At 42.4% G+C, this 13,775-nt stretch overlaps 1 protein-coding gene across 1 annotated transcript in view; it reads left to right on the forward strand.

The window, feature by feature from the left end:
• The window catches only part of LOC131224703 (delta(14)-sterol reductase-like), a 93,020-nt gene that overhangs the window by 45,175 nt on the left and 34,070 nt on the right, over nt 1-13,775 (forward strand). The window lies entirely within an intron of this gene.

The raw sequence follows: 13,775 nt of genomic DNA on the forward strand, positions 1-13,775 counted from the left end.
TTTTTGTAGACTTTATGTGATGCGGACATCAAACCCTTCAAAGTTTATCAAAGATGAAGGCGGCTGACGAATGCATCTTTATGGCTCGATGGTGGTTCATGGCACAACCGAGGATGATTTTAAAGATATGGTTACTTGCACAACTAAACGATGATTTGAAGATTTGGTTAATTGCAAAACTAACTTCTATTTCTAGCCCTCCAACCTTCTTCTTCTCTTCTTATGCCTCGTCTTTTTTTTTTTTTTTGGGTTGCTATTGACCCTGAAATTCTGAGAATTGATCCCAACCCTCTCTCAGATTTTCCAGCCGTCCCTATTCCAGAAATCCTTTGATTTCCTGGACTAGAGAAGCTGCATTGATTGTTGGACTGAAACCATGCAAGATCGGGAGGTCCCATCCCTCGCCAGATCCAATCCACGCATGATTTGAATACGGTACTATAGGATTGTGATGATGGTATGCAACCATTGCATGTTCCCTTTATTATTATCTTTACTATGATGTGGAATGTGAATATTTCAATTGATTAGCTTAGTTTATTTTGCTGGATCATTTATGGCCCCCATCATCTTTCCCTAGCTTGGAAAAACTCGACCGCGACGAGTTGCCAGTTTGGTACCTCTCTTACAAATATGGATTAAAATGCTAAAAGTCAGAAGCCGTAATCCATGTGCATTCAGAAACCGGTATACCCTTCCATTTGACAAGGAACTTGTGATATCCGCCATCCTTAGTAGACACCAGTGTTCGAAATATCGATACTATCGGCCGATATTATCGTTATTGCCTGTCAGCGAGACGAAACCCACGCAATAACCTCCGGAAGTTTAGAAAAATACCCCAAATCCAGATATTGCATGATATATCGTCGATATCTCACGATATCCTCACTCATCATTTTCGGATATCGATAGACGCACTTACGGATGCTCACGGGTTGATTGCAGAGGACTTGCGAGTCCCACTGTAGCCAACAACCCACAACGACCATAAAAACCAATGCGGGGTTGGGGAGAATAAAAAAAGAAAAAAAGAATTAGAACCAAAAAAGGAGAAATCGGAGAGTACCTGTAGGTTGTAGCGAAGATTGGTGATCGGAGGTGGGCCATTCCATCAATTGACAGGTAAGTTCGATTTCCCTCTTTCTTCGATGATTTTTCTCTTTATTTTCTTCGATTTCCCGCTTTCTTCGTAGATTGGAGAGTGCCAATGGGGATTTCTTGGAGATTCCGGCGAGAAATCGGGCCGAATTGAGCCCCTTCCTTCCAGAACCGTCGCTCCGAAACCCTCGCCGAACCGTTGTGTTCGTGAAGGAGAGGGTTCGTGAAGGAAAGGGACGCGGATTGGAGAAAACGAAATCGGATTGCGTACTGAGTTACTACGCTCTTATCGTACCGAGTAAACTCAGTTAGGCCCACCTTGAATGTATGTGGTCTATCCACCCCGTCCATCTGTTTTTCCATCTAATTTAAGGGGTTGATCCGAAAATTTACGCATATTCAAATAACAAGTGGATCATACCACAAGAAACAGTGGGGATATTGATTTCCACCGCTGAAACCTTTCTCGGCCCTACAGTGATGTTTATTGGTCATCCAAACTGTTAATAAGATCATACAGACGTGGATGAATGGAAAGTACAGATATAAGCTTGATCCAAGACTTCTGTGGCCCTCGAGAAATTTTCAACAGTAGATGTTCAATTCGAATGTTTTCTATGGTGTGGCCCATTTGAACATTGTATATGCTTTATTTTTGGGCTAAAGCCCTATAATTATTTGGTAAAATGGATGGACGGAGTAGATAAAATTCATAACTCATGGTGGACCTCACATGAGTTTACTCGGTACGCTAAGCGTAGTGAGTTACTGCGCAATCGCATTCACTCAAGTGATGTCACCAAGTTTTATGGGTCCCACGGTAATGTATGTGTTGTATCCACACCGTCCATTCATTTGGAAATATTATTTTAGGGCATGACACAAACAGTGAGGCATATCTAAATCTTTAGTGGAACCCATCACAAAAAAGTGGAGAGAGTGACGCCCACCGTTAGGGTTTGGTGTGGTCCATCTGAGATTTGGATCTTCTTATGGTTTGGTATTACGTCCTAAAATGGGATGGAAAAACAGATGGATGGCATGGATATATAAAAAATACATCAAGATGGGCCCCACACGGTTAAGGTAACATCCAGTGAATTGTTCTTTGGGTAACCACTAATTCCCTCTCAGTCCGTTGCACACGGACGAGCGATGTCAGTGTGACATTGACCGTGGGCCCCACCATGATGTATGTGTTGTATCCACACCATCCATCCATTTGTGTAGATCATTTTAGTGCATCAGCCGAAGAACGATGCTGATATTGTGGGAACCACTGTGGATGGCCCATGCACCTAAATTCTTCCACTTGGAGAATTCCTAACCTTTCAATGAGTATCAAGAAAAGAGGAACGTTAAATAGAAAATCAACAACGGTTGGCATTCAAGCAACAAAAGGGCCAAACATTCTACGGATATGATTTTAAAATATCAATGGTGCGGGGCATAATATCGACGGTCCAGATCACTGAAATCATCGGCCCGCTTGTGCAAATCGAATTACAGGAACCTCATATACGACCCGTGGTCGGAGCTGCATGCCACGCCGCCATCAATTGCTTTACGCCTGTAAAGGGCACGAGGCAGGTGCATTGCGGGAGCACTTACAAATAATGCCCCAGTGTCTAGGCCCATGTACGGGGGTGATCGAAACCGTTCAAGAAGTCATACAATCTCCACCATGATGTATGTGTTTTATCCACACCATCCATCTATTTTCCATGAGTGGCATGGATATACAACACATGCACCAAGGTGGGCCCTAACAAGTATTAACATAATATTATTTTACAGATAAAATATGTCGGGAGGAAGAGGAGTGAGACAACTTGATATAGGGTGGAGGTACGGTCGGCCCATTCCTGATAATCGATTCGGGAGTATTTGTAATTTATGTGGCCATGTATCGAGGAGTGGTGGGGTAACCTGCTTAAAGGAGCATTTAGCGGGAGGGTATCGCAATGTCTTGGATTGCCCTAAGTACCCACAGGATATGCAAGAAGAAATGAGGACCATATTGAAAAAAAATCTGAAGACAAAATATGAACAACATGCACGGGAGAGGGAGATTAGGGAGGAGTTGGGGTGGCCACCATATGTAGGTGAGGATGATGTAGTGGATCTCAATGGCGATGATGATCTTGAATACAAACGCGCAATTCAAGAGTCCATGCGGGATCAGTGGGAGAGGGATCAGGATAGAGGTGGGACACAAGTAGGTCTAGATTTGAAGGTTCTATCCATGAGCGTGGTGGGGGGAGTGGAGCAGGGGGGTCTATCTATGAGTGTGGTGGGGGGAGTGGAGCGGGGGGGAGTGTTGGGGGTGGATCAGGGGAGGGTAATAGGCGGGGAGGAATATGGGGCATGAGTAGTGGTAGTATGCGGGTGCTGGATCTACCTTCAGATCCGAGGATGTACAAAGAGTCAGAGGGACAAAAGAAAATAAAGGAGATGTTTAGTGGAGAGGATGTGAGGAAGAAAGTTGGAAAATTTATACCAAAGTTTTTTTTATATACGATTAAATCCTCGCGAATGCCATAGCAAGCCCGCACTTTAAAAATATGATAAGTGAAGTGCAACGTGGGGGTGAGGGTGTGCAGCCGCCCACACCCTCACAGATCATGGGGAAGTACTTGGATGATGAACATGCAGAGATGAAGACACGTCGATTCGTATAGGTAGTCATGGGAGATGTACGGCTGCACCGTCATGTGTGACGGTTGGACCAGACCGACGAAGATGTCGATCATAAATTTTATGGTCTATTCCAGGGGACGGGCGGTGTTCCTAAAGTGTATAGATGCGAGTAGTAAGATTAAAGATTTTAACTACATTTACAAGCTAATGCACAACGCCATGCAGGATGTTAGGAGGAAAAACATTGTGCAGTTTGTTACGGACAATGGGAGTGCATTTGTCAAGGCGGGGAAGGATATTTAGAACAAGTATCATATGTATTGGACCCCCTGCGTAGCCCATTGCATTGATCTCATGCTGGAGGCGATCGGGGATAGGCCATCGGTGAAGACTGTAATTACTGATGGACCACTCATCACAAACTTCGTATACAACCACACCTGGTTATTAGCCGTGATGCGTGAGAGGTGTGGTGGGGATATAGTGTGCCTCGGGGCGACGCGGTTCGCCACAAATTATATCGCCTTAAGTAGCCTTCTCAAACCCAGACTAGGGTTGCGAGAGCTTTTCGCCTCTCATGATTACGAAGAATGGAAAGAGAGGTTGACAAAAGTAACCTATAGAATCGAGGAGCTAGTGTTGAGAAATTCATTCTGGGATCGCGTGCGTGGTGTTGTGGGTATTCTAGAGCCCATTGATGTGGTGCTGAGGATGGTGGACAATGAGACAAATCCGTCGATGGGGTCGCTGTATCCGTCCATACAGCTAATGAAAGAGCCCATCATGGTTAAAGCTCCCAATGCATATAAGTGGGTGCATGCAATAATAGACAACCGTTGGGAAAGGACACTTTCTCACCCACTACATCAGGCTAGTATACCTATATGGATTTTTTTTTTTCATATGCAATAATAGACGAGGGTTGTACTGATGTGTATATGTTGGTTTTCAGCGTATTTCCTGAATCCCAAATACCACTACAACCGTAATCTCTTCGAATATAATTCATTAAAGAGGGCTGTACATGAGGTGTACGATTACTTATTCCCCGACTGTCCGGGGAAAGGCACCTTTGGTAGTGAAGTAAATGTGTTCCGCACTTACATTCTCCTTATCTTCATCTCAGCCATTCAATACTTATTCTGGTTGCTATACGCCATCAACAGATTGTTAAATCCCGCGACGTGGTTAGAATGTTTGGGTGCGACCCTGTGGTGAAGTCAAGGAACACCATGATGGCATGGGAATGGTGGTCCATGCACGGGACTGACTGCAAGGTTTTACAATGATTGGTTGTCCGTGTGCTTGCAAAAACGGTGTCCTCGTCACCCTCTAAAAGGAATTGGAGTACATTCTCCCTCATCTACATGAATAAACATAATAAACTAGGTTATGTGAGGCTTTAGAAGCTAGTGTATTGTCACTACAATATGAAGTTACGATAGAGGTTGCTCCGCGTGGAAGGAAGAAGAAAAGCGCGAGAAGACCCACTGGACCTGATGATGGTCGGACAACATGCATATGCTGAGGATGCGGAGGATGACCCAGTTTACCAGTGAGTTAGGTCAGATGACTTAGATACCTCGGATGGACAACTAGAGCCACATGTTTCGGCGGAAGCAGAGACACAAAGGATTGATGTTGACGCACATGTGGAGCAGTAGAGGTCTCTTGATGAGGCATTCGACCTATTGATGAGTCTGGAGGGTAGCCCGCGGCAGTTACTATCACGCGGGACGCGTGGTGGGGAGACATTGTCTGACATCGACACCCAGTCAAAGAGTGATGCAGGGAATGAGTCCGGTGATGATAATGGAGGCGATAAGGGCGACGATGACTCTGATGACGGTAAGGATGATGATGATGATGGTGACGGGGATGGTGGCAATGCGGGTGAGAGTCAGGATAAGAGTCCTCTTAGCCCTTTCACCGGGGAGGAGAATTTCGATCATTCCACACAGGACCCTCACCATTGTTCTCGTCCAGGAGAACCACGACCCCGTCTTGTTTACAATAAGATATACACGCGTCAAAAGCTACTGCAGAAAAAGCAGACTCATAAACTTTCAGATTTTGAGGAGGTGTTGACAAAATGCATGAGGGACACAAGCATTCGTGGCAGGCGAGGTGACTCTAGATTTGGATCACGGACGAGGGAGGGGAGCTCGAGTTATAGGCCACAACATGAATTTGGATCACAAACACAGGACAGTAGCTTGAGTTCTATGCCACAGTATGGGCATGGATATGGACCTAGTGGATATGCGACGAGTGACTCCAACAATTACGACACATCATTTTTCAACCATGGTCAGGTGTTCGCTTCTGCATATGGGCAGGGATATGAGCGGCAGTATGGATATGACCAACAATATGGATACCAAGGAGCTTCATATGTGCCCTTCCCAAATCCATATCGGTTACAGACTGTGACAATTAAGCAGTACCCACGGATGGGCGTATTGATTCAGTTAGGAGAGGATGAGTACCGACGTTATGTTAGGGAGTATCTTAACTGGTACCACTCTAATATGACCTGGGCACAATATTGTCGATTTGTGGAGCAGCAATATTGTGCCCAGCTCCATCAAGATGGAGATGATGATTACGAGCCACCGCGCAACTCTATGTGGGTCTAGACCACAACTAGTCCCCATCATTGATATGTATATTTCTCAAATTTTACTTCTTTGGTTCTTCTTTTGCTTTTCAATGAATTAGTTGTGTTTTCATACATGACTATGATATATTTATATAGTTGCATTAGTTCAGTTAAACATCGCATAGCTTAGGACCCTGTACAAAGGAAATTTATTATGTGCAATTTTTTATTTTGTTTTGAGATATTATGATTTGAAAGTGTGTATTAAGGGCTTTTTTAACAATCCCCAAAGTTTCATTAAAAAATTCAACCATTTTTCCAATGTTTCCCCATGTTTCCCAAAAAGTGCGATAAATTATGTGATACAAACAATATATCCTGTGCGATAACCGATACGTATCTGTATCCCAAGGGTGCGATACATAGTGCGATACCGATATTTCGAACATTGGTAGACACTACTTGATTGTCGTACACATCTTCAATCTCTTTACTTGTAGTAGGCATGGGAGGCAGCATTATGGCTTGCTCTTCGTATCCTTCATTGTCATGGTGGCCATAATAAATAGTCAAGTCTCCAACATTGAATGTTGGGTTGATGTGCAAATCTTCTAGCAACTCCAAAACATAAGCATGAACATTGATTTTCTTCAATATTTTGAGAAGACCTCCATTCCTATTGTGCAACTTTTGATACTTCCCTTTTGGAAATCTTTACGGTCGGAGACGTACCATCACTTGGTCACCTTCTCTGAATTTCATGAAGTACCGATGCAAATCAACTTGCGCCTTACATCTTTCATTGCTAGTTGGTATATTCCTTCTTACCTCTTCATGGATGTCATGCATATGTCGGGCAAGAGTTTCAGCCTCCTCACTCGGTTGTGCATCCATAGGCAGTGCAATCAAATCAACGGGTTGTCTTGGCTTCATTCCCAACACTACCTCAAATGGTGACAATCCAGTTGATCGATTGGCAGAATTGCTACAAGTAAATTTAGCCATTGACAGAATCTGGTCCCACCTCGAAACATGGTCGCCAACTGAGCACTATAGTAGATTTCCCAAACTCCGGTTAACTTCCTCTATCTGACCATCTGTTTGATGGCGATATGCAGTCGAAAATATAAGCTTGGTGCTCATAATCTTCCATAACGTTTTCCAGAAGTAGCTCATAAACTTCACATCCTTATCAGACACAATAGATTTTGGTACCCCATGTAAGCGAACCACCTCCTGGAAGAACAAGGTGGCTATCTTTAGAGCATCTGAGGTCTTAGAGTAGGGAACAAAATGGGCCATCGTAGAAAAATGATATACTACAACAAAGATGGAATCATTACCTTGTACAGTCTTCAGCAAACCCCAAACAAAATCCATATTGATGTCTTGCCATGGTTCTTGAAATATGGGTAACGGTGTGTATAAACTTGTATTTTGCTTCCGTCCTTTGGCAAGTTGGCAAATTCGACATTGTTGCACCCATCTCGCCACATCTCACTTCAAGGCCAATAAAATCTATCTTCTACTAGAGCAACTGTCTTACAACGCCCAAAATGACCGTTGGTATAATTCTCGCATCACGTGCTCTTGTAGAGAAGTGTCGAGTATACATACATGAGTTCTGAAGAAGAAATACCCATCATGCACACTGAATTTTAGATGATTTTCTTGTTACCCGACATGAAAGTCTGCATAAATTTGCCCAAAATCACCATTGCCCGCGTAATCACGCTTCATCTGGTCGAAATTGATCACTTTTATTGACATTGTTGTCAATAGGTGAGCTCGTCTACTCAATGCATCAATTGCTTTGTTCTCAACTCCCGACCAATGTTCAACACAAAGGTGAATTCTTGGAGATAAGCACTCCATTTGGCATGCCTATGACTAAACTTCTTTTGGGAATTGAGATACTTGAGCACTTCATGGTCAGAGTAAAGAACAAACTCTTTGCCGATGAGGTAATGCTGCCAATGCCCCAATGCCTACACCATTGCATAAAATTCCACATCATATGTTGAATACTTCTATTTGGCTTCATTAAGCTTTTCGCTAAAGTAAGCGACCGGGTGCTCATCTTGACTAAGTACCCCTCCAATTCCGACGTGGTAAGCATCACAAGCAACTTCAAAGGCTTTTTTGAAGTTTGGCAATTGAAGAACTAGGGCTGGCAGTCATCTTGGCTTTTATATCTTCAAAAGATTTAGTAGTTGCCTTGGTCTACATAAATTGCCCCCTTTTCAAACATAGAGTAATTGGTGCCATTATGGTGCTGAAATTTCTGATAAATCTCCTGTAGAAGGTAGCCAATCCATGGAAACTTCACAATTACTGCATATTATTAGGAATATGTTAGTCCAACATTGCTTTTACTTTATCTGGGTCAACTTCCACACCACTTGAAGAGACTACAAAGCCAAGAAAGATCACGCTTGCACTCATAAAAGTGCACTTCTTTAAATTAATGTAGAGTTTTTATTTTCTGAGTACTCTTAAAACTTGTCGAAGGTGACCAATATGTTCAGAAGCCTCTTTACTATTTACAAGTATATAATCAAAATAAACAACAACGAAGCGACCGATAAATAAATGTAGCACCTAAGTTATTACTCGCATGAAGGTGCTAGGAGCATTGGTCAATTCGAAAGGCATAACCAACCATTCGGAGAGCCCAACTTTTGTTTTAAATATTGTCTTTTACTTATCACCAGGTCTGATTCGTATCTGGTGGTAGCCACTTCTGAAGTCAATCTTCGAAAAGACTTTAGAGCCAGCCAACATGTTGAGCATATCATTAGGTCATGGTATTGTGAAGTGATACTTGACGGCTATTTTATTTATGGCACGACTGTCCACACACATTCACCAACTTTTGTTTTTCTTTGGCGTCAATAAGGCCGCGACAACACATGGACTAAAGCTTTCTTTGATAAAGTCTTTCTGCAAAAATTCATCAACCTACTTTTTTAACTCGGCGTATTCGGTTGGATTCATCCTGTAGGTTGGTAGGTTAGGAAGCATGGATCTTGGGACGAAGTCGATAACATGTTGGATGTCCCTCACAGGCGGTTATTTATCCGGCAATTCACCCGGTATCGGATCTGAAAATTCAGACATCAACCTTTCTACTTATAGATTTATCACGTGCCCCTTTGTCGAGACCTTGTCTTTGACCTCCCGCATCACTAGAGCATACATAACACCTCCCTCTTTTCTGTCTACCTCGAATTGCCTCGTAGATAAGACATTGGATGACTTCCTTGTCTTGGCTTTCTTTTTCATTGGTTCACTTGCTTTCATAAGCGTAATGAGAATCTTCTTGCCATTAAATTTGAAGGTAAATGTGTTGGCCTCTTTGTCGCTAAACACCTTTTGATCATAAAGCCAAGGCCTCCTAAGAAGTATACGAGAGATGTTCATGGGAACTACATCGGATCAAATGGAATATTCCTAGTGGCTTATCTTGAAGTTCACCAAGCACCTCTTGGATACTGGAATGGTCATATCATTGATCCCTGCAATCTTGTAGGGCTGGGGGTGTGCTTCTACTGATAATTGCATCTTCCCAACCAGCTATTGCGACACCACATTTGAACAACTTCCCCCATCAGTAATCAGGTTGCATACCTTATCATCACACCTAACTCTGGTTTGGAAAAGAGTAGTCCGATGCCAATCTTCAGTCTCTTCCTTCTTAGGGGCCATAAGTACTCTCCGAACAACAACCAATATTCCATCTTCTGGGCCACATTCATAGGTGTCTTCTTGTTGTTCATCAGCCTCACATGGATCTTTTTCCCCTACGGATTCATTATCTTATTCTTTCACACATATAGCATTAACTTTCCAGGGAAAACGTGCTGCATAATGCCCCTTTCAACCGCAGCTATTGTAGTCCACATCTTTAATATCCCTATGCAAATCACTTCTTGCAGGAGCCTTGCCTTTATTCTTTGCCAGACGAGGTGGCCTTGAACTTGTAGGCTTGCTGGGTGTTGCATTTTTTGGAGCCCTTGCTGTCTGACTAATCTCAACACCTCTTTGACTCACCAACTGCTTGATAACAACGCTAAATCTTCTCCCAACGACCCGTATAAATTGTTTCTCAATTTTCAGAGCTAATTGGAAGGCATCCTTTTTTCCCATAAAGCCTCACAATAATGATCTCTTTTTGAATTTCAGATCTAAGGCCTGATTTGAAATGAGAGAGAACATGGCGTTCCTCATTAATTCGACAACGGACCATGAGTTCATTGATGCGCTTCATGTATTCTTCTACGGTCATGTTCCCTTGCCGAAGTTTGACCAATTGTTCATAAAGCATATCCTCATAATTTAGAGGAAGATACTTTTCTTTCAACTTCAATTTCTTCTCTTCCCAATGCACAATAGGTGGCAGCCACATCGATACATACGATCTTCCACACTTCTTCACCAAACACAAGCACACCCCTTAAGTTTCATCTTCACAAATCGGATTCGACGATCATTATTCTTGTCGTACCATTTGAAGTAATCCTCCAATGCTGTCAACCAATTAAGAAATTGATTCGGCTCCAACTTGCCAATGAAGTTAGGTATGTTTATTCACACTTTCTTCGTAATATCATCGGGCATATAGTTGCATTCCGGTCGGTCTCCTCCGAAATACCTTGGTACAGTCTCCATAATCGCACCTTGTGGAGGATTGGGCCGCTCCTTAGCAGCTCTATTGGCAGTTAAAGTAGCGGGTGCCAACAGATGCTCTCGAGGAAGATCATCAACCTCGCCTCCTTCCTTCACTACTTGTTGTCCTGAAGTCTCACCATCTCACGTCTCATAGGTAGGGTTTGTAGGTGCACGATCTCCCTCATTTCTTGACTCTAATTACTCCACTCGCATCTCCAATGCGTCCATGCAACGCACGAAGTAGTCAATTTGATCCGCCATGTGCATAAGCATGTCATCCCGTTGCTCATTCGTAAATCTCCCATGGTAGGATTTGTCGATGCTAGTTGACATTAGCAAACCTAGGTCTCTGGTACCGAATAGAATAACAAAGATAAAAGAAATCTTAAATGTCAGGATGCAGTACGTCTAGGGTTCAAGGGATAGGAGAAATAGGTGGGATTCAAAGGTTTAAAGTAGAAGATGTGAAGAAAGGAAGAGAATGAAAAGATTATAAGAGATTAGTGGAGAGAAAAGATAGGGTTCACCAGAATTAGCACTAGCAAAGATCTTGGAATCAACACCTAGTTACTGGAGAGGAATCAACACCTCTACCAGTTCAAAGAAAGTTTCTTTCTTTCTTTCAAAAGCCAAGTTACAATCAATCCCCTTTTCCCCCAAGGAAAGCCCTAAATAAAGCCACTAGGCTTAATTAAAACACTTCTTACAAAATACCCATTGTAAGGTATTCTATTACGGTAATGGTGGCCGTAACGACCACCACCGTTACCATTATGATACGGGTTGTAATGGCTGTTATGACATTTTTTAACTTAAAAAAAAAAAAAAAAAAAAAAAAAAAAAGTTTCTGGACCATTACAGGACTGTTATAGGCCGTTACAGATCGTTACAGGCAATCTTTTCTGCAATGGCCGTTTCGACCCCGTAATGCGTAACAGTTATGGCCGTTACCAATACGTAGCCGTTTTTGTATTCCTTGACCTCCTACAATAACTTTTCTTAACAAAAAGCACAAAAATGTTCATGTGCGCTTGTTGGGCTCATGGAGGCTCAACTGCACCTCCTATCTTGGCTTTTACAGGTGATCCGCTGACCTGTGGGGTCTAGAGGAGAGTTATGGGCCCCACCCCAACCTTAGCTCTCCTTTTGTAGACCCCATCACATTTTGGAGTAGTCATTGACAAAAGTAACAAAATATATGTACTCTTAACATACTGGAGACACGGGCAAGACGCCAAACATTTGAATGCGGTAATATAAATGGGACAATGATGCTTTCAATATAAATGGATTGCTCCAACTACTCCATAGCCATGTCATGATTTGAGCACTCGCCTGAACCCCTTCATCGTATTTACTCACTCTAGTCAAGCTTCGCGGTGGTCAAGTATTTTAACTTAACTTTGGCTGTCTAGAAGACTTGCACAAGCTTTGGCCATTGAAGATAGTTTGCCCCATTCAACTTTGTAGAATATCATTTGAGCCCCTAGAAAGTCAGATAGACTAATATAACCAGCTTTATTCTCAGTTTTTTTCCCCTCCATCCAAACAAAAAACCAAGAGAATCTAACCTTCCAAAAATAAAAAATAAAAAATAAAAAATCAAGATAGTCTAAAGCACACCACTTAAGGAAATTGGGCTGAAATGCATTTACACTTGATTGCTTCAATTACTAGAGTCAACACAAACAACTCGCTGCACGGGAAGCATCAATCAGCTCAACACATCACAATCCAAGACTCACGCATATTTCATACGTCTTCAAATGACGAGGATGATTGCATTCATCACTCAAAGCTTCACACACAAGCCATCAACAATAGCCCAATGCCAAATAAAAGAAGGCAACCCTGGATTCTTTAAAGAACTCTCTGCACAAGAAAAAAGGGAGAGGACACGAAGAGGGATAACGAGGAAAACATTTTAAGAGAAGAAGAAGAGAGGAAGAGGCCCTAGCTAGACGAAGTCCGCTCTGATATCATTTAATTTGAGAAAAGTGAGGAGAGAGGAGAAGAGAGTTGAGAGGTAGAATGGAACAAGAGAAAGGGTATTAGGTTTGGACGTCCCACTCCTCTTTGCTTTTATTCTCTTAAGTTAGAAAAACCAAATATACTCAAAATGTCCCTCACTTATTACAAATTAACATAAGCACCCTAAGATTATAAAATATGATCATGGGCCACAGTGCTAGAGAAAGGAGATATGGAATGTTGTGTAAATTCCGAATTGCAATAACTCAGGTGGACCATGCAAATTGTACAGTCCACACACTAATTGAATTTAACAATTTCAAATACCGAAACTGTCCACAGCCATGCACACCTTCGGTAAATTGCTCATAGCTCACATAGCTGATGTCAGAATTGCATGATCTCGGGCTTGTTCTTTTTTCAATTGGTTTTCAAACAGGATAAATCCTATGTCATTATGACATCATTTAGTGTCCAAAAAATGGCTCAGAAAATCCATGATGTAAATAAGGGTACCGGCTAAACATCCATCTTTTTCTACATCAAACTACTAAACATATGAGATAATCTAACTTCATGGCAGTGTGGCCCAGTGATCGATTGGACAGTTTGTGGGCTCCACTTCACTGATGGGGTTGATTATTCAGCTCACTTGCATCAATTACCTTCTAAACATTCTTTTTGATATCGGTACTGATGCTCTTTTCCTCATGCTTGGCCATGAGCCATGTCTTGAGATGTTTGTTATTCCAACCAAAGTTACCATGGTGGACTTTCCCTCCTGTTGCTC

The sequence above is a fragment of the Magnolia sinica genome, chromosome 14, assembly GCF_029962835.1.
Source record: "Magnolia sinica isolate HGM2019 chromosome 14, MsV1, whole genome shotgun sequence".
Lineage (NCBI taxonomy): Eukaryota > Viridiplantae > Streptophyta > Magnoliopsida > Magnoliales > Magnoliaceae > Magnolia > Magnolia sinica.